The sequence below is a fragment of the Protopterus annectens genome, chromosome 1.part2, assembly GCF_019279795.1.
Source record: "Protopterus annectens isolate FY-2018-M chromosome 1.part2, PAN1.0, whole genome shotgun sequence".
Taxonomy (NCBI): Eukaryota; Metazoa; Chordata; order Ceratodontiformes; family Protopteridae; genus Protopterus; species Protopterus annectens.
The window spans coordinates 814,740,555-814,763,952 of record NC_056727.1 but is presented as its reverse complement, the minus strand read 5'-3'; positions in this window follow the sequence as shown (position 1 = coordinate 814,763,952).

Genomic DNA, 23,398 nt, shown 5'->3' with positions numbered 1-23,398 from the left:
TATATATATATATATATATATATATATATATATACACCCTTTAAATTCATCAGATTGACAGAATGTGTTAAATGTTTGGCTGAAGATGTGATTCTCAGCTTTCTTTCTTCAGTGGAATCTTTGCCTCATAAAATGCAATTAAAATCACCAGCCATTATGACTTCACCTTTCATATAATAGGCTGTAGCATCTAAGTAATTTTTTTGCATCTTCAGCTCCAACCCCAGTAATCCAATAAGAGTTCACCAATGTATATAGTTTTCTGTTCCACTCAAAATACCATTTTTATCAACATAGATATCTTTTACTTTAGGCATTACTGGTGAGGTCTTCCATAAAATGAGGATGCCTTTTCTTTTAGATCGAAAGCCGGAACCTGCAAAACCAAATAATTATTCAATAAAAGTTTATTTATATCTTTATTAAGTAAATATGTTTCCTGTAGAAATACTATTTGAGTTTAATGTAATTTCAAGTATTTAAACAGACTCCCCTCTTTACTGGATTATTCAGTCCATTAATATTAATAGATATGTATTTAAAATCAGATATTTATATGAGGGAGAAAAAACACAGGTATAATGAAATCACATTTATGTACAGAACTTGTTATATACCTTATATATAACTATATGAAATCTTTGGCTATGGACAAAACTTTTGAAACAAATAAAAAATACCTAATGATATAACCCTAAAACATTCTACCATGGAATAACATATTCAGTTTCTTGAAAAAAGATGAACAAACTACCTCTAGAAAGTTCCTTTAGACTAACAATGCTTAGCTTATGCTTCTGATGCATATTAATGTCTCATTTTTTAGTGTGCATCATCTTAAAAAAGCCTGTTAGTAAATTATTACAAATAAGAAAAGTTAATTGGGTGTTCAGGATCTTTATTATAAGTTAACCAAACTGAATATCTCTACAGTCATCTTTCCCTGTACCTCACATTGTCTCCCTAGTCTACTACAGGGAGGAAGTCAGTTGTTATTTTCATATTTATTAATTTATAGGCCAGATGATTTATATTTTTTCTATTTTATTTACTATGTGTAAAGTTGTTTCTAGGAACATAAGTTAATAAATTAGTACCAGGCTAACTCCTCTTGTGGTCTATTCCAAGCCCAGCCAATTACCCTGTGTGAGAATCAATTCCTGCACCTTGTGCCTATAAGGTGAACACCTTAACCATTATGCCAACATCTCACTCTTGTAGGCATATTTGTATTCTTTAACTATATACATATGCACTTATTCTGATCTCTTTCTGTTTCTGTTTGTATACTATGTCTTGTACGATTACTATTTTCCTAGGTTTTATATTTTAGCTGTAATCCTAGTGTAGAATATCATATAATAGAACATTTGCATTTACTGTTATATATTTGATACTCTTTAATCTAGTACTACTGTTAGAATCAGTCCTTTGTTTCCTTAAATGTTATGCCTAATAGTATCTGAAGAAACATCTGAAAAATCTTCCCTTTTAAGATTTAAACTTTCTGTAATAAATTGTTCTGAGATATTAAGTTAGTTATCATTAAATGAGACAATAGCAGACAAACACAATCCTAAATTTTTTATCAGAAGTGCCTTTCTATAGGCTAGTGTATAAATTATCCTTTTGGTATACTGCAAGCATTCAGAACTATTTAATAACTGGCAGTGGTTTAGAATGCAATTCATTGTCTTTTGTTTATTATCTAACTTGCCTTCATTGACATAGGATCATAGGAGGTTACTAGGCTATTGGCCCTAGAGCCTTTACAAGGCTAGCCATGTTTACCCTTGTTCCCTCATAGATCAAAAGAAATAGCCTATATTAGCATGTGAATTTATAATCGGCACCAACAGATTCACTTTATAATCTCAAAATACTGAAATCCCAAATTTCAGTATCTCAAGACTATAAAGCCGAACGTTCATAAGATCGGAAACCCACAAGCGCGAAATTCAAAATCGCAATCTTAAAACAGTGCTCGTTTAACTGTTTTATTCTGTTACCTAACTAAATAAAATCTAATGTACCTAAGTCTGTACTGGCTAAAGACTAATTGCACCTGGAACTAGAGGAGCTGTTTATCAGACTACCAGTTCCCAGAAAGGAAGCTCTGTGATGCTTTTGGATGGGTATTTTCTTAATCGTGAGAAAGTAGTTAAAGAAAAGAGATATTGGTGCTGCAAGTAGAAATGTGCACAAAAGTGCACAGGTAAGGCTGTGTCTGTAAGTGTGCCATATGGAGAAAAGTTACTAAAGTTTGTGAGATATATTCATGGTTGTGATCCCAGTGAGGTAGAGCGATACAGAATGTGTGCTGAGTTAAGGCTAAAATCAAAGCTATCCCATGACACACCTTGCTTAATTGTGGATGATGTATTAGCTTCTATGTATGCTAATGTTAGACCAAGCTTACCCACACATAAAGCCTAATTACAGCAGGTAGGTAGGGTTCGTCGGAAAGATGGTACAAGTATTGCAAACAATGTTATGAAACTACAAGATTTAAACATGTCTGACTTCCTTACCAAATCAGGTGTATTTATTAGTAAAAGTATGAGCGACACTTCCACTGATAGTACTGTGATCGTATTCACTACAAGTCAAAATCTATTAGATCTCAGTACTGTTACTGTCTGGTTAATAGATGGAATATTGTTTTTACAAAGGGATAATATGCTGGCAATTATACAGCATACATGGTCTTGTCAAATACGGAGGATTAAACAAGTGTTACACTACTGTTTTGTCTTATGAGTAGAAAGTCACTAAAGTCTTATAATTTTATGTGGCATTGTGTGCTGCAGTTGTTAGATGAACATGGTTATGAATTAAATCTAAAGTAAATATTAAGTGACTTTGAAATTGCAGCTAAAAGAAGTATTAGTTTAAATTTACAGCGTGTGATTTCCAAGGGATGCCTATTTCACTTCGGCCAAAACATTTGGAGGAAAGTACAACAGTTAGGATTGGCTCAGCTACAATAGCAATAGTCTTTTCAATTCTATGTTAAATACCTTGTTGCTCTAGCTTTTGTACCTGAGAATGATGTATATTCTGCATTTCAGACACTAAAAGAAACATTTCCACCTGAGGGTAAAGATTTATTAAAGTATTTCTCTGACTGGCAAGGTGCATAAATTCTCTACTAGGACAACTGGTTTCCTTAGATTTCATCCTCTATTCCCGGTGTCATTCTGGAACGTTAATGAGGTTAACACACTATTTCTGCACGTACACAGAATAGTGTTGAAGCATGGCATCAGAGATTAAAATCGCTTTTAGGACATAGAGCAACTGATGTAAGTGTGCTTATGACTGTTTTAGTGAGGGAACAAGACAAGAGTGGAAGAACTGCGAGTGTGCATGAGTTGCAGGAGTCCACTATCACCAAAACATCATAATGTTGTAAAACGGCGTACCCACTTTGAAAATGTATTGAAGAGCAGGAAAACGTACAATATGCTGGATTTCCTAATGGCGATTGCAAGACTTTTAAAGATGTAAACTACTACAGTTTATTTGTTAAAATACTGTAGAAGATGACCGAGTGGTGTCCAATTTATGTTGGATTTATGATACTGCGTTTGTGTTGGGTTCCTTCAATGAGTGTACATTGTGAAACTTATGAAGAAGAGCTGTTACAGACTGCTGGCATTAGTTTCAGTTGTGTTTCAACGTACAGGATGGGATGTTTGTTGCACTTTGTTTATTTCTCATGAGATAAAGGATTCATCTTCATAACAATAAAGTCATTTACGGCGTTTTCGAGATTTTGAATTTTGATAAGTTCGGTATTGTCGGTGTCATGGGATAGCTTAGATTTAGCCTTATTGTAGGCTTTGTTATTTTGACAGTTCATGATTTTGCAATTTTGGCTTTATAGTCTCGAGATACTGAAATTCAGGATTTCAGTATTTTGAGATTATAAAGTGAATCCGCACCGACTGCCCCTGTCCAAAAGGGACATAGGTAAAACCACTGGGGAAAATTTATGGTTTCCTGTCCAACTGTCGAAGTTATGCTTAAATTGGGTCATTGAGGAGCTCAGTTTAACTTGAATTGGGAGTTTGTTTCAGAGGGGTGGGAGCCTCTGGGAGATATATCTGTCTGTCCAGCAAGTCCTGTTTATGTCACAGTCTAGGTTAAGGTCTCTAGAGTGAGTGAGTCTTTTCCCATTAGATTTGCAGATGTGTAGCATTTCCATTAAGGCAGGGTCTGAGACTGCTCTGTAGGCCAGGCACAAGTTGCCTCTAAGCAGTTTATATGATGCAGAGTATAGTGACAGTACCTTCAGTCTGTTCATGTAGGTCATGTGATGAAGGCCTTGAATTTTCTTGGTAAGAAACCTCTGAGGTCTCTCCAGCTGCTACAGGTGTCTGGTGAGGTAAATACAGAATGCAGCATTATACTCTATTATTGGTCTAATGAGGGACGAGTACAGAGGAGTTATAACCTCCTTCATTTTGGATGCTATTCCCTTACTTATGAGATGGGCAATGTAGAAGGCCTTCCTCACCATTGTGGACACATGATGATCAAAGTTAAGGCTGCTGTCAAGTTGCATTCCCAAGTGTCTCACCACTGGGGTTGAACTTAAGGGGATATTGTTAATGTTGTAATTTGATGGGACTTCACCTTTACTGAAGGGGATGATAATACATTTTTTGTGTTAAGTTTAAGTCTATGGCTTTGCCACCAATCATTTGTCTGTGTAAGCCCTTTTTGTAGTATGCTGACATCATTTTGGATTTCAATGATTGCACTCAGTTTGCAGTCATCAACGAACTTTGTAAGCCACAGGCCATCTATTTTTGCCTGAACTTCTGAGAAATAGATTCCAAATGGAAGTGGACCCAGCACAGATCCTTGTGTAACACCACTAGAAAAAGGTCTGCTGGTAGAGGTAGAATCCACCTACATCCCTGGAAGTTGGTGCAGTGGTACACTGCATGTGTTCCCATCTAATGACACATGGGTTTATGCCCAGCTGGATGAGTTTGTCAATGATGCCTGAGTGGCAGATAGTGTCAAAGGCCTTGGCTAAATCAGGATTTGCAGTATGCATGGTTTTGCCTTCAGCCAAGGCTTTGGTGACATTTTCAAAGAAGTCCAGTAGGTTTAACAAGCATGATATGAGTTTAACAAAAGCAAATTGGATCAGGTCAAGAATTTGAAGGCCTCCTATATCCTTGCTGATTAGGTCCAAGATGACTCTTTCCATAGCCTTACAGATAAGGTTGGTTAGGCTTATAGGTCTATAATTCCCAGGGTCAGTTGAGGGACCCCTTTGTGCAAAGGGATCACAGTTGCAGTTTTCCATTCCGGAAGGACAAAGCCAGTACTTAGACTGTGGTTGTAGAGAGTACCTAATGGTTCTGCCAGCTCCTGATTCTGACTGTTTAGTAAGCAACCTGGGATGTTGTCCAGTCCCATAGAGGCTTGTGTTTTTGACCTTGGAGAGGGTGGTTATGACCTGGTAATTGGAGATACTAGTTAGAGGACTGTTGACAGGTATATTTTGGGGTATGATTGGTGGGGACAGTGGAGTGAAGTTTTCAGTGGACTTGTCTGATAGCAGGTTGGCAATTTTCATAGGTTCTGTATGAGTGGTACCTTTTATTACTAGTTCAGTGCAAATCTGAGCCTTCCCTTTAAGATTTTGGATACAGTTATAGAATGTCTTGTGATTATCCTTAACCAGGGGTGTTAATTTGTTTTGTAGTTATGTTTGGAAAACTTAACAAGATGTCTAATTTGCTTATTCAAGCTGTGGTGGGTGTCTTTCCTCTGCTGAGACCTTTCCTTTTTGTTCTTAGTCAGCACTTTCTTTTCTTGTTGTATAATCTATTTATGCTGGATGTCCACCAGGGTGGTTTATTTTTTCATGAGGATCCTGATTTAATATGTTCAGGTACATCTGAGTCTATATACTTGTATAGGTGTTTATACAAGGAATTAGTGTACTCCTCAGTATGGGAGACACTGCTGTCAGTGATGAGAGGGACTTTGAAAATATTTATGCCATGATGTAGGAGGCTACAGTTTGCTCTGGAGAATTTTTTTAACCTTTTTGCTCTAGAGGGGAGGGGGACAGTTGTGATTGTTACTTTGAACAAAACAGATTTGTGTTCTGACCTTACCAGGCAGGGCCCCACACATGGGGTGGTGCAGCAATCTCCCATGTTGGACAGTACTAGGTCAAGGAAATTTAAGCCCTTTGTGGGGGTGCTGACTATCTGTTTCAGAGCATTTGTTTTAATAAAGTCCAAGAACTTTAGAGCAAGCATGTTAATGCTCGTATATGTTGCCTATTCGATGTAGGGGTAGTTAAAGTCACCCATGACTAGAGTGTTCAACTGTATTGTAAGTAACTCAAGTAGGTCCAGGTAGGCTGTGTGGGTTACCTGGTTCATGGTGGGGGACCTATAACTAACAATGATGTGGAGCGGGGGGCTTTCCTACAGTTAGCTGGACTTGGAGTAGCTCTAGGGACTCATAGTGTTTAACCAGTCTTGAGGTGTATTTGTCTTTCATGAAGATGGATACACCTCCCCCTTTGGTTCTTTCATGTTATTTTGCACTCTGAACGTGTGGAAGGCATTCTAGCTTTGTATGGCCGGAGTACTCTCTGCGGCCTTGAACCATGTCTCTGATACTGTACAGATATCTGTGTCTTCCTAGGTAAGGAGTGCTTCCAATGAGTGCAATTTCTGATTTAGACTCCTACCATTAAGCAGCATAACCTTGAGTTTGTCTCTAGAAGATGTTTTTACATTGGGAATTTTGTTCTTATGACATTGCCTAAAAAAGGAACTATGGGGAGGCAAGTACCTTGGCCAGTAACAGAAAGGCAAGAGGTGACAGGTGAAGACTATCCCTGGCAAAGCAGCATGGACTTGAGACCATGTCATCCCAGGCTGACAGATACTGGATCCCCCTGGATTGACACCAAAAGCTGAGTCAATTGTTAAAGTCAATCCTTTTTTGTTTGTAGGAGGCATCATCCTGGGTGAAGGCAGAATGCTGCTTAGGGCTAGGGCCATGTTTGCCTGGGACACATAATCAGCGATCTCAGTCACGTCTCTCTTCATATCCAACATGGACTATGTTAGAGTCATAAAAGTACTTGTTGTTAAAATATTTGAGTGCGTGCATGATTTGGTAGATCCTGGCACCCAACAGGCAGCTGACTGTGACCTTCTTATACAGCCTGGTGAGTGGGACATCTGTGTGTCTCAGTATGGCGTCACCTATGACCAAGACATTTGGTTTTGAGGTATTTTGGCTTAGGTGCTTGTTGGGTGAGACACTGATGTGCATGTTTATATGTGAAGTAAATGCTGTTGGGACTGCATTGTGTATGTACAATTTGCAATTGGGAAGTCTTTGTTCTTTTGGTATACTTCTAGTGAGTACTTCCGCATATGTGGGTTTATGTGTTTTGTTGTTGGTTTGTTGAAGATCTGTAGTGTGTGTTCTGACAACCTGTTTGGTATTTGCTTTGCTGTTTCATGAGATAGACAGCATTGATTCCAGATTTGTAGTATAGATACATCTCTCACACATTTTATTAATATGGATTAGGAGTAATGGGATGTCAGTATACATGAGGCAGTTGCTAAATTGGCTCAGGGTGCCCTTGTCCATCAGGCTGACTGGAAAAATGGTGGGAAACTGTTCATCCATTATGTCAGGTTTGTTCTGTAGTAAGTAGTAGGGAGAGGGATGGATGGAACTGGTTCTGCTGTGGGACAAGTATAATCAACTAAACTATGCAGGTTTGGGAGCAGGTGCCTGCATCAATGTCTGAAAAAATGCACAGTTGAGTTCCTCTGCAGGCAGCAGTGCACAACTGTGTAGTGCACAGAGAAACAGGGAAGCATAGCATGGTTTTCAAGCAGCTATTCATGGAAAAATTGACTTTCTAAGTCTTTGCATCTATCATCTATAATGGACACTATTAACCCTTGTTAAGTGATGTGCAAATGAGTTAAACAATTTTCAAAAAAGCTGCCAACTGGAATGCTCAATACTGAACCTTACTCCAACAATCCCCAATTCAGATGAGTCCTTGTCTGCACTCTTCTGCCAGACTGGTGCAGGGGGCCCTCTTAATATACAATGGCTGGTTTTACTGCTCAGATGATGCCAAACAGTCTAGATTCAGCAAATCTGAATCCAGCCTGTGCTGTAAAATACACAAGTACTAGAAAATACAAAATGCAGGAAAAACAGTCTCAAACAGCAAACACTTAAAACAGTGAAACAGCAAAACAGTTTAAAATGGCAACGACAGTTACAAGTAATCATCAATTCAGTAATGCATAGCTTAAAAGTGCAGTACAGTGAATACAAATACTTAAATTTTTCTAGATTTCAAAGTATGTCTTGGATTTCATTTGGATTCACTCCAGAGATCAGAGAGAGAGAGAGAGCAGGCCAATCCTAGACCAGTTCCTGTAACCTGAGCACAAGCCCTTAGAAATGTGGTGTTTAAATACAAGCTAAATTAAGCAATTTTCAAATAATCTGGCCAATGGAAATGCTGGGCCTTATTCCAACAATCCCTAACTCAGATGGAATTCAGACTTAGATGCAGAAGGGTGCAGCAGCCGTCTTAATGTAAGATGGCTGGCTTTAGTACTCAGATAATGCCAAGCAGTCTAGATTCAGCAAATCTGAATCCAGTCTATACTATAAAATTCACAAGTACTAGAAAATAGAAATTGCAAGAAAAAAAGTCACAAACAGCAAACAGTTGAAACAGTGAAACAGCAAAACAGTTTAAAATGGCAAAAACAGTTGAAAGTATGCAGCGATTTAGTAGTACACATATTAGAAGTGCAGTACAGTGAATAAAAATACTTATATTTTTGTTGATTTCAAAGGATTTCATTTGGATTCACTCCAGAGATCAGAGAGAGCATGCCAATCATAGAGCAGCTCCTGTAAACTGATCATCTTAGCATAAGATTTAAAATATTATGATTATTTATTTTTAGACAGGAAGAAATAACCTGGACAGTTCTTAGAATTGTCAGAACTCCTGCAGCATCACAAAAGCGCTCATCACAATAATTAAGCTGCTTCAAGCTGGTTCTCAAGACAAGGGCTTGCAAATGAACAGTTTATCAGATACAATTCACACAAAAACATTCACAAGTGAACCCAAGCCACCTCTACATTATACATCAATCCCTCAAACCCTTCCAAACCACTAAAAAGAAATACAAAAAACATTTCACAGTATGTTAGCCACTAAAAGGCTATTGTATTTAAAGAAATAACATTTATTGATTCAATAAGCACTATTTGTATGAGATGTTTAATATAAAGAAGTAGACTGCCATGTTTTAAAAGGAGATATAGCATATAAACTTGCATTAAAAGAGTGACAGTTATACATGATCTAGGTTTAATTTAACTTGTAAAAGTGTGAATGTTACTCTAATTTTATGCATGATCTAGGTTTAATTTAACTTGTAAAAGTGTGAATGTTACTGTAATTATTTGATAACATTCTAATAATAACTTTTTACATGTAAGAAACTATTTTTTTACTTTGTTTATAACATAGCATAACGTTCCTAGGTGCTATTGGATGTTAAGTATACTATCAGTTGCAAGCATTCAGAACTATGTAATAAATGACAGTGGTTTAGAATGCAATTCACTCTTTGACATCTTAGCATGTGATTCAAAATATTACGATTATTTACTTTTAGACAGGAAGAAGTAACCTGGGCAGTTCTTAAAAGTTTCAGAACTTCTGCCGCATCACAAAAGTGCTCATAACTCTAAGTTGCTTCTAGATGGTTTTCGTGATAAGAGCTTGTAAAAATAAATATTTGCCACCTATTCATAAGTATTCAAGCACTTCTTTAAATTAATAAGAATTTATAACCATGAAATACATTGATTTTCATTTGTCATTCATTTTTTACTGTTTTTGTCTTTTATTAGCCAGCCATCTCTTGTTGTATTTCTGTTCAATGAAGTTGACATATCCCAGTCCATTTCTTCTATTTTTTTCTAAGATTTTATTTTTCTGTATAAAGTCCATTGCATCTTCCGGGTGTTAAAAAATCTTCTTTCCTTCTGGAAGATGATTCCTTATTTTTACTGGAAACAAGATTTGTGCTTTAATATTGCTTTTCTTTAAGTTTTTAACAAGTGGCACACATGCTTTTCTTTTTGACATCACTAAAGTTGAATAGTCATTCTCAAACCTTATAGTATTTTCTTTAATTTTAACTGGATAATTAGTCCATGCAGCTTTTAAGACTAAATCTTTATCTTGACTTGAGAAAAATCTTACGATCATTGACCTTGGTTAAGATGTTTTTTTTAAGCTGGGTTGGAAAGTGATCTATGTGCCTTTTTGATGCCAAAGAGAAAAGTTTCAGGCAGGCTCAAAGTTTTAGGCCACAAGGTATTAAGGAATAGAATCATAATGTCTCCCTCTGCTTTTTCAGGAATCCCATAAATACTGATGGTATTCCTTCCAGATCTCTTCAGTAAGTCTTCTGTTTTTTCTCGGAATAAGTTTTGTTTCAGAAGAACTTCTGTATTATTCTCATTTTCAAATAATCTTCCATCAAAATCAGATATTGCCTGTTTTATATTTGAGATTTGTGATGACTGTTGTTTAAGAGAGTCACTCAACACTTCAACTTGTTTTTTATGTTCCTCTTTAAAATTGACCATTTTGCTTATTAAATGTATCTATCTTTACAGATAATTCACTGATGTTCCTTAGTATAGCCTCTATGTCTTCTTTCATAGTACTGTCCCGTATACTGGAATTAGTGTGGCTCATTCTCAGAAATTAGTTCTTTCTAGTTTTATTGACAGGAAAAAGCAAATAAAAGAGTTTCAAACTTGTTATTTTTTGAAGTAAAATTTTCAGCAGATGCTATAAATCCATCAAGTTTGAAATGTTCTGAGTGATTTCAGTAAAAATCCTGTCAGATATGTTAAAATGAAGCAGTGCTAAAAAACAGTGCTTACTGCTCATCATCTTGGCCATGCCCCACCAAGGTGTTTTCTTGGTTACATTCCAACCCTATAGTAGAACTGTTGTAATATTTGAAAACGATTTTGCAAAGTCATTTGAAAAAAAAAAAAGAAAGAAAGCCACCCCCCTCTCACAGTTAAGTGACTTCAGCTTTCAAAGATTAAGCCTGTCTGCAGTTCAAAAGGATGTCAGTCATCTCAACTGTACCCTAGTATAAGTCTAAAAAATTCAGTGTTCCTCACTGTTCCACATTGATAGGGTGTGCCATGCATTCATTGCTAAGAATGCTTTAGACATATACCCATGGTACATAACATTGTATAATATTAATTTATTAAAATACCAGTTGCTCTACACTATGAGAGGAAGTACTCACAGTTTGGAAACACAATGCTATCAGCTATGGAGGTTGCAGTGTAAGAAGAGTAAAACCTTTCAAACAACCGAAAGAAAACTTTTTGAGTGACTGAAATAGTACATGAAAATGAAGTGGACAAAACTCAGCAACAGTCCTACATGAATACCTTAGATGTCTTACTGACCACCATCTGTCACCGTTTCATCACTCTCTCTTCTCATCTATCCAAAACTAATATGCCTTATATAGTTTCAACCCTTCTCACTTTCCTAATTACTTTACTTCTCACTATTAAAGGTAGCAATACTTTCATAGTTGCTCTGCTGCTAGCATATACTATGTTACATCATCACCCCCCTCCCCTTCTTTAATATTTCCAAAGTTAAGCTGCTTCTTTTCATTATTTTAATTGCTAGACATCACATGTAGTATTACAGCATATTTTGCAATTTTATATCTCTGTTCTATACAAGCCTGTGTCTATTTCTAATGAATGTTCAATACAGTATATATGTATACAAACTATGCACATGCTCTGTTTGTAAATGTTTTTAAAAGCTATTGCAAAATCTTTTTTTCTCTCATGTATATATACTTACCTATATTTTGTATTTCTTCTGATGTCATGTGACTACTTTTATGTATATGTCAAAACTGGAGTTAGGGATTTTATCCCAGTCAGTCTTTCATGTAAGATAAATAAATACATACATATGTACAATAATAAATATATGAACAAAATAAACACTGAGCAACTTCTGCAATACTATGTCCCACATTGTCACAATTCCAGTTTCCTTCCGTAGATTACTTAATCAAAAACTTTCCTCTAGATCTCAAGTTTAAACAAATCTTATGAACGCAGTAAACAGATAAAAACACATCTACAATGCACACAGATGTGCAGCTGTAACCAAACAGGATGCAATGCTTCATGTACATCTACTCTGTCTATGTGGCTCCTCTCTACCTGCTACTGAGCACAGCTCCAAACTACACTGTCTCTCTTATCCTAACAATACCTGATGGTCATTCTTAGGATGAGGATTCACTCTACAAGTCTGAATAGGTTGGCAAGGGGGAACAACTGACAGTAGCAATCAGCAGTGATGACACACATTGTCACGGCTTAACTGAACTCCAGCAGTCTAAGCAACTGCAGCCCATAAGATAAAGAGAAAGTAAATACAGAAAAATGCATTCTTTAAGCTTTTAGCTAGCATTATGTAAAAATTTAGCACAATTGAAGCATTGTGACAGGGAAAATCATGGATCCACAGCTCATTCCTTATTTTCATTGTGATTTACTGTATCGCATTTTACCTTCCATTTCTTTTTTCTTCTGTTTTTTTTTTTTTTTTTTGGCTACAGTAATTAAGGAAGGACTTGTTACCTTATGTTACTGTAACATCTGTAATTGGGGCTGCCACCTCCTGACAGATTTACATTTTATATTATTTCCCAGTAAATGAATTTTGGAAGGTTAGGGGTGGCAGCCTACTCTTATAGGTCTTGCAGTCATGCATTGTAGCTTGTGCCTCTCACTTTATTGTTAGAGGAACACATTTAACATTATATAATGAAGCTGACTGTAAGTCTTAATCTTAATCATTCACCTGCCAGTCAGAATACCTAATCTCTGCACTATTTCCTATATCTCAACTTCACTTTGTAGCTCTTTTGCTACTGTGAACTAACACCGACAATTACAGATCTTTTAAATATTTCATGTATTTAACTATAACTCTTTTACCTCTCATCTTTCTGTAACTGATGCACTGTTGAGTTTTGGTGTACTACATCTATGCATTGTTTTACTTTTGGATCTTTAGTTCTTGAGCCTCTGCTGAAAATGTAATTTGGCGCATTCAGCTTACCCCGATTAGCACATGAAATAAATAAACATAAGCAGTGAACTTTCTGGAGGTGGCCTCATTTTGTTGCCTGATTTGGCCTCATATTGTTGCACGTTTTCATATTTTTTTTTATTTTTCTGTTAAATTACTGAGGATTATAGTCAGTCAATAAAGCCATTCATTAGATTTAATACTTCTTATTGTTCATATAATGCATATTGATTTAAAACCTATCGTTCTGTTGAATTTTAGTAATGTTTAAATATGAACCTGATTTTGAGCCTTTGGCTTACCATTATCTGTGGCTTTATCCAGAAATCTTGAGCAAAGAATTTGAAACATGGGTGTGGCTTTGGAGCCAATATGCTACTGAATACACTTCATCCTCTCACCATCTCTAATACTATTTGGTGCTACTCTGTTTCTCCCATCTTCAAAGGCAAAATAAGACACTCTTAAAAATTAAGAAAGTCTTACATTTCGTTTTCATACTGATGTTGAGGGAGACTATGTTTGCAAAACTGTCTTTTTTTAATTTTGTTTATTTATAGTCCCACAGAGAATGAAAAAAACAAAACAGTCTTGCTAAAGATGGATCAGGATAGTTAATGGAAACATCTGCACCGATTTCATCATTTTACACTAAGACAAGCTGTGCACTTCACATATACCTCTGTGATTTATTGTGCAGCTGTTTTAATTTTGCAGATCCTTTTAAGAAGGAATTTTATGGGCTTTTTTAGAAGTAGCTGCTGGCCATTAGTATCAGTTGGTGCTGACCATGGTTCATAGGTTCATAGGTACATACTAGACTAGCTGCCTTTCAGGCCATTTTAAGCCTAGCAAACTTCTCTTCAAAGGTGAAAATCAAACCCTAAATTTTGTGCCTATGAGGCAAACACCTTAACCCAACTCTGTGGGAGTCTGGATATATTGTTCTCACTGTGCAACATGCATAACTATTCCCAGAATGCTTTCCTCCTTGAAAACAAAGAAGTGTTACAGAAGGCTAGCCAGCAGAAGTAATTACTGCACTTCTTCTTCTTCTTCTTTCGACTTTTTCCCGGTTAGGGGTCGCCACAGCAGATCACCTTGTCTGCTCATGATTGGCAGTGGAGTTTTATGGTGTCAAGTTGCCAGCCCGGCGCCCAACCTTCCACAGAAGGCGCACACACACTCACACCTAGAGCCAATTTAGAGTGTCCAATCCACCTACAGCATGTATTTGGGATGTGGGAGGAAACCGAAGCACCCAGAGGAAACCCACGCAACCACAGGGAGGACATGCAGACTCTGCACAGAAGGCACCCCAGCTGAGGATCAAATGGAGAACCTGTTGCTGTGAGCCGGCAACACTAACCACTGCACCACTGTGGCTGCCCAGAGGTAATTATTGCACTAATCATCGCAAATACAGTAGTACTGCAGTCCTGGTCAAAACTGCTGTTTAGTATTGTAAAAGGCAAAATGGGTAACTATATGCCTTACATGCCTCCCCAACTAGAGTGTATTTTCATCCCTACAGAATAATCCATATACGTCCACATATTAAAAAAATATATGAACTGGTAGATTCTTCTCCTCTGTGGTATTTCTTTCCTTGTCAGCTTTCCCATTAATTACCAAGCTGGGGCTGAATGAAATCTCATGATTCTTTAGGAATCTGTCTCCCTTGCTTTTACATCATGTTAGCTATTACATTCAAAATTATTTTGCAAGGAAATCACACATACCAGGGTAGGTGTAAAAATTTTTTCTTGTTATTTGGCACACATGGAGTGCATAAACCTTTACTGTCATTTGCAGCTGCATTCTTTGTTTCAGCTGGGGACATAAACATATTGTTCCTTTTGTAGCCTGAAGGCAAACCACTGACAGCAACTTCATTAGTTAGCTGAGCCCTGCAAACCAGGAAATGTGATGCTCTGGCTGACTCTGGAAAGAATGGTGAGATGAAGAGACTGTATTACACATATATAGGAAACAAATAATTAGGAGTATCTGCAAATCAGTTAAGTGACATTTAAAATGATTCTCAGATATAACATTATTTCTCACTGCTTCCATTTTAAGGGCATTAAATTGTAATATGAAGTAAAATAATAGAGTGAATTCATCTCATCACTGGTGCCCTCATACTGCCTAATACACAAAAAGTACTTTTCCAAGAAAATAAACTCACATGATGTCTGTCCCCATTAGGGCATTCAGGGTTTAAAAAAATATTATGTAGTTATTGTACTGCTTACAGATTTTCATTGTGCAGCTCTTTATGAGAAGATAAAAGTATACTTTTTTTGTTCATTTTCTGCCTGCAGTGGTTCTTTAAACTGTTTTTAACAGAATCATCACAATGCAAATGTTTCAGACACAATTAGATTACTTGCACACTCATTTTATGCCAGCTCTTATTCTTAGACATCAGTCAACCTCCCAACTTTACCTTTTTCTCTGTATATGTTCTCAACCTGTTTCATTATTACAGTATCCTCATGGCATTCTTAAACATTTTCATCAGTACGGCGGTAGTGTTGTTACCTCACAGCAAGAGGTTCTCCCGTTTGATTCTCAGCTTGGCTTGGAGGTTGGGCGTCGAGCTGGCACTTCGGCGTTTTGTAAAAATCTACTGCCAATCATTAGCAGACTGGTGTTCCGCTGTGGCGACCCCTTACCAGGAAAAAGCCGAAAGACAAACAACATCATGGTAGAGCTTCTACATTTCTGTATATTCTGTTGTGCAACAGCAAACATGGTGTTATGTTTTCCTTTTTAATTATTTTATACCTTTTGGAAATATGTATATGTTTTTAGCATATCCTTGTATCTGTAAATATGTTTTGTTCATACTTTTTGGTGATCCTATTTACCCAGGCCTTGTCTGCAAATGGTTCATTGAGATCATTGCACCACCCCAGTAAAGAAATGCAATAAAAATAAATAATAAATAATAAATAAATAAATAAATATATAAATCAATATAGAAATCAAACAATCAGTAAATTGACACAGACAAACAACTGGTGTTAGACCCATAGACTAAAAGTAAGTGCCAAGAAATGCATAATAGTATCCTATGGGAAGACATCCACCCCTGGTAACTATCATATTGACAACACACCCCTAAGAGCTGACCCAGTAGTCAAAGACTTGGGGACACACACAGACAACAATCTAGCCTTTGACCATCATGCACCTACAGTAGTGAGGAAAACATTCTATGATGTGCAACTTATAAACAAATGTATGGCATTTAGATCTAAGTAAGTCATTGTTCCACTGAATTCAGCATTCATCAGACTTATCTTAGAGTACAATGCCCCCTTTGGTATGTACCTAATCAGGCATATCCAACAATAGGAATGTCCACAGAGGTTTCTCACTAAAAGAATACAGGGCAGAAGTAACATGTCCTATGCAGACCACCTAAAGTCCCTATGTCTGCATTCTGTCTCCTACAGGTTGCTTAGGGGGGAGATCTATGCCTGGCATATAAGGCATTACCAGACCCCACTCTGATGGACCTCCTATATATTCTCAAAACAAACAGCACCAGAATTACCCATTCTAAAGACTTAAACCTTGCCTGTGATATAAATAGGACCTGCTGGACAGACAGGTATGTATCCCAGAGACTACCCGTTCTTTGGAACAGGCTCCGCATGCACACGAGGCAGAGCTCCTCCCTAACTCAATTCAAATGTAACTTAGACAATTGGATGGGGAACAGGAACTTCATCCTTGGTTTGGCACCTATGTCTCTAATGGGCACAGGAAGTCTGTAAATGGTTCATCTCCCAGGACCCTGCTTGTAAATGTACCAGAAATTGTCAAAGATTTGGGGTGCATGGCTAGGTTTAAAAAGGCCCTTGTGGTCATTGGCCTAGTAAACACCTATGAACCTAATAAATAAATAAATAAATACCTTGTGATAGTGCTTTCTGAATGTGCGAATGTGTAAAAAATATGCTACAGTACCTGTGCAGCTGCACTGCTGGGTGAAACTCATGGGCAATGACTGAAACTGGTCCAGTTGTTTTAGTGCATTATCACAGTAAACAGATTCAACCAAAACAAAGAATCAAAAATAGTATTCCCTAACTTCATTCACATAATCCATTCATTTTATTACTTTTCTTTCAATGCAAAAGACAAGGGGCCAATACTTCTGGTAGCTTTGAACTCAGAGATCTGGTAGATACTGAAGGTGACAAAAGTATAGGAGATGTTTATTGCTTCCAAGGTGCTATATGTTTCACACATTCCTGAACAAGTTTTCTATAATCTTCATTAGGCATTTCAAGAACTGGAAAAGATGTCTTCATCACTTTGAGACTTGATAACTATGCCCCCATTGATTCTAAGTGCTCTATATTAAATTTTCATTTTGGACAGACAATTTCGATAGACAGTAGAGTACTGTATATGTGTGCCCCCAAGTCTCAGACTACTGGGTCAATTCTTAGGGGTGTGTACCATCAATATGATAAATTGGGCTTAATATTTTCTGCCCTCCCATCTCTATAGGTTTAACATAACTTCTTCTGCTGTTTTTTTAAATGGGTTTTTGATTTGCTCTTTGTGATGAAAGTTCACAGCTGAAGAGGCAGTACTGTAGATTATGGAGGAATTTCCACCACTATCACTCCTGACAGTGATTGACATTCTCATTCCAACTGTCTAATCAATAAAAAAAGGGTCTGTTGCCATGGATATGAACTTTCCTACTGTCTCCGTTACTGGCTTGGTTGATATGGATATCCTGAGGCAATATAGAAATTGCCTCATATTTACTGACAACCAGTTAATTCTCAAACAAACTGATATGGTATGTTCATAGGTTCATAGGTTCATAGGTGTGTACTAGGCCAATGGCCCTGGAGCCTTTACAAGCCTAGCCCAGAGAAGTGCCCTGCCATCATGTGAGAGATGAATTTACACAATGTCACTGTAGGCAAAGCTCTCACATAAAAGTACTCCTAATGTCAATAAGGTTGTTAGTAGTACACACGCTGCACTCATCGTGCACAATTCAAAGCAGACCTATCGACTCACATATGCTGAAGCACTTAATTATAACATTCCTAAACCCCAAAGACCTCCTAGATGATGTACACATAACAAATACCTTCAGCAGCTCTGAATACACTCTTTCAAAACAACACTCACATCAACACATAGAACTACATCTCATCTAAGCCCATAAGGCAAGCCACCACAAAATCCAACATTCTAGTCATTGGAGACTCCATCATGAGACACACTGATGCCCATCTCACCAGGTTGAGTAAGGAGAAAGTCACGGTCAGTTGCTTATCAGGGTCTAGGATCCACCACATTACACAGGCACTCAGGTCATTGGACCACAGTTACCAATATGACTCAGTCATAGTCTATGTGGGAGTAAATGACCCGAGATGTACCTCTCTAGACTATATGAAGAGAGACATCATGGAGCTCTCGGAATATGTGTCTCAGGCTGGTATGAGCTTAGCATTGAGCAGCATTTTACCTTCTCCAAGGATGATGCCACAATATGAACAAAACATGATTGACTTTAATAATTGGCTTAGTTTCTTGTGTCATTCTAAGGGGGTGCAATATTTGTCAGCATGGAAGGAGATGGTCAACAGACCATGCTGCTTTGCCAGGGATGGTCTGTACCTCTCCCCTCTAGGCTTTCTAATATTAGCTAAAACATTGTCTTCCCCATAGTGCCTTTTTTAGGCAATGCCAAACTGAAAGTACTTCTGACATAGCAAATCAAAACCAAGAAAACCTAAACATATTACTGCTCAATGCTAGGAGTCTAAACAAAAATCTCCACTCTCTAGAAGCTCTCTTTACTGTAGAGAATGCTGACTTATGTACGGTTACTGAGACATGGTTTAAAGCCATGGGGAGCACTCAAACAGTGCTAGGTTATAATGCCTTCCACACATTTAGTCCAGCTTCTTCACAGGCAGGGACTAAAGGTGGAGGTGTCTCTATTTACATCAAAGATAAATATACTTCAAGGCTGGTCAAACAGAACAATGCACTTGAGCTGCTCCATGCTCAAATCACCATAGGCAAAATCCAAAACCACTTCCTTGCAAACTATAGGTTCCCCCCTCTATGACCCAGGAAACCCATTCCATGTATTTAAACTTATTAGAAACACTAGCCATCCAACCCAATACCATATTCATGGGTGACTTTAATTATCCCACTATTAACTGGGAATCCTATATGACACCAAACGTACATGCTCAGACATTCCTGGATTTTGTAAACACAAACTCCCTGGACCAGATAGTCAATACACCAACCAGGGGTGCAACCATATTGAATCTGGTCCTCACTAATATGAGAGAGTGCTGCACACCCCCTACTGTAATGCCTTCCCTGGTAAGGTCAGACAACAAAATGGTCTCCTTTGAAGTAAAAATAAAACCTGGACCCCAGGTAAACCTGGAATATTCAGGAACTATTCTAAGGCTAACCATCTGCTATTAAGTGAGAACCTGGCAAAATTTCAAACCCCCATAAACCCTGAGAACACTGCTGCCTATGCAGAACTGTTCACAGAAGCCCTGTATAACCATATTAATAGCTGCACAGAGGCAGCTGTACCCACCAGGAAGAAGTACAGAACTAACTCAAAAAACAACCACCATGGTAGAATCACAAAATCAATAGGCTGTATAACAGGAGGAAGAAAATCATGGCAAAAATTAGGAGGTGCAGCATCCAGCAGGATAAAATCACTCTCATCAAACTAAGCAAACAACTCAGAGGACAAATAAAGTCTACCAAAGCCAAATTTGAGGTAAGTTTGGCCTCCCAGGCCAAGGACAACCACAAAGCATTCTTTAGCTATATCCGCAACCTCAAAAGCAATATACAATTGTGTGCAGAGCTCATTGTAAATGGAGCCACCTATAATGAGCCAGAAGATATAGCAAACCTACTGGCTGATAAGTTACGCTCCAACTTTACCCCTCTCTCCCCCTCAACCTTCACCAAATATAACTCCGCTTATAATCATTAGGGAACAGGTCCTTAATGCTCTCTCTAAGACCAGGAACACTGCATCAATGGGCCCCAACAATATCCCTGGATGCCTTCTAAATAGCATGAAACATGACCTATGAGGGCCTCTGCAATTGCTTTTTAACTGTAGCCTCCAAACAGGTTTCATGCCTCATGAATGGAGAAAGGCAACAGTCATCCCTCTGCACAAAGTTGGGCAACTACAGACGCTGGAAACTATGGACCCATAAGCCTCACTTATCTTATATGTAAAGCCATGGATAGAATTATCATGGAGATGATCAATAGAGATATACTAAACCTCCAGACACTGGACCCAAACCATTTTGGTTTTGTCAAGGGCAAATCATGCCTACTCAACCTGGTGGACTTCTTTGAGAAGGGCAGCAAAGCAATGGATGAGGGTAAAATTGTTCACACTGCCTACCTTGACCTGGTCAAGGCATTTGACATAATACCCCACTTGGACATTGTTGCCAGACACAAGAGGTTAGGTACAAACCCATATGTCACCCGGTGGATAGCCAACTGGCTCACAGACAGGACCCGTGAAGTTAGAATTGGGGTGTCCACCTCTGCAAAGAGGCCAGTCACAAGTGGAGTCCCTCAGGGATCAGCCTTGGACTGCTCTTTTTTGGCATTTACTTCTCAGACATCAAAGACAATGTCAGTGGTCTCTGGCTGACTAAATTTGCAGGTGATTGCAAATTAGGAGCTATCATTGAATCTCACACTGATACAGATGTTCTCCAGGAGGGGCTGACACAAACAACTAGTGTCAGAGCCATGCACTAAAACTAAATGCCAAGAAATATATAATAGTATCCTTTGGGAAGTCATCCATCCCTTCATCTATCATATTGACAACAAGTCCCTTAGAGTTGACCTAGTAGTCAGGGACCTAGGGACACAGATAGATAATAATCTAGCCTTTGAACATCATGTGTCTACAGCGGTGAAGAAATAATTCTATCCTACACAACTTGTAAACAAAGGTGTGTTATCTAACTCCAAGGAGGTCATTGTTCCACTATATTTGGCATTCATCAGACCAATCATTGAGTACAATGCCCCCTTTAGTAAGTACCTAACCAGGCATATCCCACAATTGGAATGTCCACAGTGGTATCTCACTAAAAGAATACAGGGAGCAAGTAAAATGTCCTCTGCATTCTGCCTCAAGGCCCTATCCCTGTATTCTGTCTCCTACAGGCTTTTGAGGGGAGATCTATGCCTGGTGTACATGGCATTGTCAGACCCCACTCTGAAGGACCTCCTGCATATCCACAAAACAAACAGCACCAGAATTACCCATTCTAAAGACTTAAACTTTGCCTGTGATATAAATAGGTTCTGCTGGAGAGATAGGTATATATACCAGAGACTACCATATCTATGGAACAGGCTCCCATCCATGTGAAGCAGCGTTCCTCCCTAACCCAATTCAAGTGCAACTTGGACAATTGTATGGGAAACCAGACATTCATCCATGGTTTGGTACATATGTCTCTAATGGGCACAGGTAACCTGTAAATGGCTCATATCTTAAACCCCTGCTTACGCTTATCAAGGGATTCAGAACTTGTCAGAGATTTGGGGTGTATGGCTATACTTAAAATGGCCCTTGTGGTCATTAGCCTAGTATACACCTTTGAACCTATGAAACTATAAATCTTTTGATTCAGTCTCCATTCAAGATTATGTTTTGCCATGACAGTAATATTCTCCATAGACAGGTAAGCCCACAGGGTGTTTAACCTTCGACTCTTGTAGCAAATTTAAAATCTTCACAAAGATTACACTCAGTTTCTGCTGAGCTTCTAAGCATATAACTAAAAGAATGTGAAATTCCTAGCATCAACTTATTTTACAATCAAACACAGCAAACCAAAAACTGGTGGAAAATCATGTACAAATAGCAACAAGTGAACTGGCAGAGCTAGGCTAAAACAAGTAAAATGTTAAAAAAATCATAGAAATATGGATAAGCACTTTCACGCCTAACTTTGCACTTCTTCAGATCCTAAGGACTTATGAAGACAAATGTTTAAATAACAACAAAGAACCAACCAAAAATAAATATATATATAAATCACTGTGAATAATAAAATACTCATTAAAGTGTACAGCCAATAGTGGCATGATAAATGATTACACAACCTAACAGCTTGTTCCTCACACTGCATTAAGATAGGTCAGACATACACCTGTCAGGTGAAGAATATATAAATAATTAGCATAATCCAAAAAATAAATAATAGGAATAAAAATATATCAAAGCTCAACCAATGATATTCATTCAAACACAAAGTATAACTACTCCTAAAAACTAAATAAGCATAAATAAAGCAAAAAGCAGATACATTCTAAAGGTGCATTAATACACTGCTAAAAAACAAACATCTAAATTATGCTAAAAATAAGCATCAGTCCAAGTTAGAACATTCATTCAAACATATGAATAACCATAACAACTTAAAAGTCATAGCACCAAGTCTGTTTTGAATACATTCACATAGATTGGGACTACACCAGCAGGATAAACATAATAACAGTAAATGTACATAAAGGCAGAAGAACAGAACAAATAACTTTTCATCTAAGTTCCATAACCTATTTTAAATAATTAAAATAAAAACTAAGGCTGCCACCTTATAAAATAAAATGAAAGGACCCTTATCAATCCAAAAAATAAAATGAACAACATAACGCGAATCAGAATAAACCAAATGATTTCCAACCAATAAGGGTGGACTTAAATATAGGATGACTTGAAAACAAGTAACCAACCATTTCTCAGGAAAAAAACAGTCTAACCAATCACAATGGTCACATATACATCAATTGACTGACGGGTAAACATGACAAGTTGAACTTTGTTTTATTTTTATCCCAATTTCTTTTAGTTTATGCTAATTGTTTATATATTCTTCACCTGATAGGCATATGTCTGACCTATCTTAATGCAGTGTGAGGAACAAGCTGATGTGTAACCCTTAACCATGCCATTTGGCTGTATGCTTTAATAAATATTTTATTATTCACAGTGATGTATTTCTATGTTTATTTTTGATTGGTTCTTTGTTGTTATTTAAACGTTTGTCTTCATGAGTCTTTAGGATCTGAAGA